This window comes from Oryzias melastigma, linkage group LG7, assembly GCF_002922805.2.
Source record: "Oryzias melastigma strain HK-1 linkage group LG7, ASM292280v2, whole genome shotgun sequence".
NCBI lineage: Eukaryota > Metazoa > Chordata > Actinopteri > Beloniformes > Adrianichthyidae > Oryzias > Oryzias melastigma.
Window position 1 is genome coordinate 2,370,217 of NC_050518.1, and position 4,677 is coordinate 2,374,893.

Consider the following 4,677-nt stretch of genomic DNA (forward strand, 5'->3'; position numbering starts at 1 on the left):
CCACTCCTTTTGTATGGCAAGACATTGACATTTATTTTCTGTCATTTTGCATACATGCTTGCGTGTGACATGACCAGCCTGCGTTCGTACAATAGTGCGTTAGTATGGTCGTGTGATAGTGCGGCCAACAACCCTTTGCCCTTCCGGGCCAAAACACCTGTCAAACACTGTGACGTCTTCCCTTAAATACAGAATCCCCCTACTGGGAGTAAGGTGAACTACAATCACAATTTTATGGCTCCTGTACTTTGGGATGGGAGATGAACTGGAAACAGAACAGTAAGTTTGGTTTAAACTTTGCCTGGGTCGAGGTGCTGATTCTCACTGATCACAATTTCAGCTTCATCAGAACAAATTACATGCTGCTGAACACCAACCCTCTCTCCTATTGCACCCCCTCTTTATGAGCCGAATCCGAACAAGGAATTGAGGACGTAAACCCCTTCTGATTGGTCAGATTGATGACATGTGATCAAGCCTCCAACAATGGTTGGCGGAGACAGCGGAAGGGGGAGGGACATTTCTAAAAGCTGAATTTGAGGCTAGTTTTGTGGCTGGATTGCGGTAGCATCATTCTGATTAGTCATTTATAGAATCAAAGAAATATTTATTTTACCATCTTCCATATTCAAAACTATCCAGTGTTAAATCAGGGCCGTTTGGATGAACACAGAGCTGATACCATAGTGATGGTAAATGTTTTAGATATGTGAAAATTGGCAATTTCCCGCGGCACACCAGACCATCTCTCACGGCACTCTCAGTTCAAACAAAAATAACAGCTAAAGTTTGTGTTTAGCGGTGTAGCTTCCTGCAGGTTTCAACGTTAGACAGTTTAAAAAGTGAACAACAGAATGAAGCTCAGAAACGACAGCACGCCATCTGCGTGAGTTTTTGCACTACAGCCCCCATGATGCATTGGGTTAAGTGTGGCGCTGAGCGCTGGGTGGAGGGGTAGGGGCACGTTCAGCAGCGCAAGAGCCAAAATAGGGAGAGATAGAGAGAAAACAAGCCAGACAAAGAGCGGTTCAGAACCCACTTTATGAGTAATAACATAAAAGGTTCCTTTACGTCGCCCGGATTGGCGTCACCGGGGCCCCACCCTGGAGCCAGGCCTGGGGTTGGGGCTCGGAGGCAAGCGCCTGGTGGCCGGGGTAACTCCTACGGGCCCCGGTGGGGTCCAACCCGAAGGAGCGACGTGGGATCACTCCCCAGTGGGCCCACCACCTGCAGGGGAGCTCTGAAGGGGCCGGTGCATTGTGGTTTGGGTGGCAGTCGAAGGCGAGTGCCTCGGCGGCCCAAACCCCAGTCATGGAATTTGGCTTTTCGGACATGGAATGTCACCTCTCAGGGAGGAAAGGAGCCTGAGCTGGTGCGAGAGGTTGAGAGATACCGACTAGATATAGTAGGGCTCACCTCGACACACAGCCTGGGCTCTGAAACTCAGTCCCTCGAGAGAGGCTGGACTCTCTACCACTCTGGAGTTGCCCATGGTGAGAGGCGACGGGCTGGTGTAGGCTTACTTGTGAGCCCCCAGCTCAGCCGCCAGGTGTTGGAGTTTGTACCAGTGGACGAGAGGGTCGTGTCCCTTCGCCTTCGGGTGGTGGACAGGTCTCTGACTGTAGTTTCGGCTTACGGGCCGAACAGCAGTTCAGAGTACCCGGCCTTCTTGGTGTCTCTTGAAGGGGTACTCCGTTGTCCTCCTGGGGGACTTCAATGCCCACATGGGGAATGACAGTGGCACCGGGAGGGGTGTGATTGGTAGGAATGGCCTCCCTGACCTGAACCCGAGCAGTGTTTTGTTGTTGGACTTCTGTGCACGTCATAGTTTGTCCATAACAAACACCATGTTCGAACACAAAGGTGTCCATCAGTACACCTGGCATCAGGACACCCTAGGCAGGAGATCGATGATCGACTTTGTAGTCGTTTCAGGCGATCTCCGGCTGTGTGTTTTGGACACTCGGGTAAAGAGAGGGGCTGAGCTGTCCACTGATCACTATCTGGCGGGGAGTTGGATTCGCTGGCGGGGGAGGAGGCCGGAAAGACCCGGCAGACCTAAACGTACTGTGAGGGTCTGCTGGGAACGTCTGGCTGGGCCCTCCGTCAGGGAGGTCTTTAACTCCCACATCCGGGAAAACTTCAAGCAAGTACCCAGGGAGGTTGGTGACATAGAGTCCGAGTGGACCATGTTCTTCACCTCTATTGTCTCTGCTGCTTTCCCCCGAACCCGGTGGTGGACACCGGAAGTAAGGGTTGCCGTCAAGCTGAAGAAGGAGTCCTATTAGGCCTGGCTGGTTTGTGGGACTCCAGAGGCAGCTGACAGGTACCAGCAGTTTAAGCGAGCTGCGGCCCGGGCTGTGTTGGAGGCAAAAACTTGGTCCTGGAAGGAGTTTGGTGAGACCATGGAGAAGGACTATCAGTTGGCCTCAAAGAGATTCTGGCAAACCATACGACGCCTCAGGAAGGGAACAGTTTTCTGCAGACACTGTTTTCAGTGCACTTGGGGATCTGCTGACCTCGACTGGGGACATTGTTGGGCGGTGGAAAGAATACTTTGAGCATCTCCTCAACCCTGCTGACACGCCTTCCGTTGAGGAAGCAGAGGCTGAGGACACTGGGGTGGAACTGTCCATCACCCAAGCTGAGGTCACTGAGGTAGTCAAAGAGCTCCTCGGTGGCAAGGCTCCGGGGGTGGATGAGGTTCGCCCTGAGTACCTTTAGACTCTGGATGCTGTGGGAGTGTCTTGGCTGACACGTCTCTGCAGCATTGCGTGGCAAACAGGAACCTTACCACTTAACTGGCAGACTGGGGTGGTGGTCCCCCTTTTCAAGAAGGGGGACCGGAGGGTGTGTTCCAACTACCGGGGAATCACACTCCTCAGCCTCCCTGGGAAAGTCTATGCCAGGGTACTGGAGAGGAGAGTCCGTCCGATAGTCGAACCTCAGATTCAAGAACAACAGTGAGGTTTCCGTCCCGGTCGTGGAACAGTGGACCAGCTCTACACCCTCTCCAGGGTGCTGGAGGGTTTTTGGGAGTTTGCTCATCCAGTCCATATGTGTTTTGTGGATTTGGAGAAGGCGTTCGATCGCGTTCCCCGTGGTGTCCTGTGGAGGGTGCTCTGGGAGTATGGGGTCCGGGGACCCTTACTCAGGGCTGTCCGGCCTCTGTACGACCGGAGCAGGAGCTTGGTTCGCATGGCCAGCAGTAAGTCAGACCTGTTCCCGGTGCATGTTGGACTCCGGCAGGGCTGCCCTTTATCACCGGTTCTGTTCATAGTCTTTATGGACAGAATTTCTAGGCGCAGTCAGGGGCCGGAGGGGATCTGGTTTGGGGACCACAGGATTTCATCTCTGCTCTTTGCAGATAATGTTGTTTTGTTGGCTCCATCAAACCAGGACCTCTGTTTATGTATGGTTGGTAATAAAATCGATTTGGACAAAGACAGACATGCTTCTCGACCGGAGAAAGGTAGTTTGTCCTCTCTCGGTGGGTGGAGTGCTCCTGTCCCAGTTGGAGGAGTTTAAATATCTTGGGGTCTTGTTCACGAGTGAGGGAAGATCGGAGCGTGAGATCGACAGGCGGATTGAAGCAGCGTCCGCTATTATGCGGTCGCTGAACCGGTTTGTTGTGGTGAAAAGAGAGCTGAGCCAGAAAGCAAAGCTCTCAATTTACCGGTCGATCTTCGTTCCCGTACTCACCTATTGTCATGAACTCTGGGTCGTGACCGAAAGAACGAGATCCCAACTACAAGCGGCTGAAATGAGTTTTCTCCGTAGGGTGGCTGGACGCTCCCCTTAGAGATAGGCTTCTCCTCCGCATCAAGAGGAGCCAGTTGAGGTGGTTCGGGCATGCCCCACTGGGTGGAGGCCCGCAGCCTCAGATTAGAATACATTCTTTCAAAAACTTTGGTATTCCTCTGCCCAAAATCAGATTTGTTTTGTTATAAGTATCTGGCTCTTTGATGATTTTATATATAACTATAATGTAATTTAAATATATATTTAATTTTGATTATGGTAAAATATTACATAGATAAATGTAAATATGGTAACCCCTCCCTATGTAGCCTCTGACCTGACATGGGTAAAAAAAAAATCCTAATTTGTTTCCACAAAAAATATTCAGTTCCCATGGAGTAATAATTAGTTCCCAGGAAATTATTAATCTGTTCCTACAAAAATATTAATTTGTTCGAACGAGGTATTCAAAATAAAGAAAATCCTAAAAGGGGACTTCTTTTTCGGATGAACCGGATGTTGTTACCGGAACTAGAATGGACTGTTTTTGCTACCTTGAAAAGGTCAAAGTGCACCACAGTGCTATTTTTAATGAAGAAAGTGTATTTCTGACAAAGGAAATGTTTTATGTCTTTTAACATAATCTGGCATATGTATTGGCCTATAAATAAAATAATTATTAGTTTAAAAAGCAAGACAACCTTGACAATTTCATTTATCATTATTATTTATTTCTTCTCTTTTTCTGTGATGCTGGGAGCCAAAAAATTGAAAAGAAAAAAAATCCAATGAATGAATGAATTATTGCATTTATTACAAATAAGAAACAATATTTGTATTTTTTAAACCATTAATAACTAAAATGCATTGATACAGTACACAAATCTAATTAGTCAGACATAGTTATGAGAATATATATATATATGTATATATATA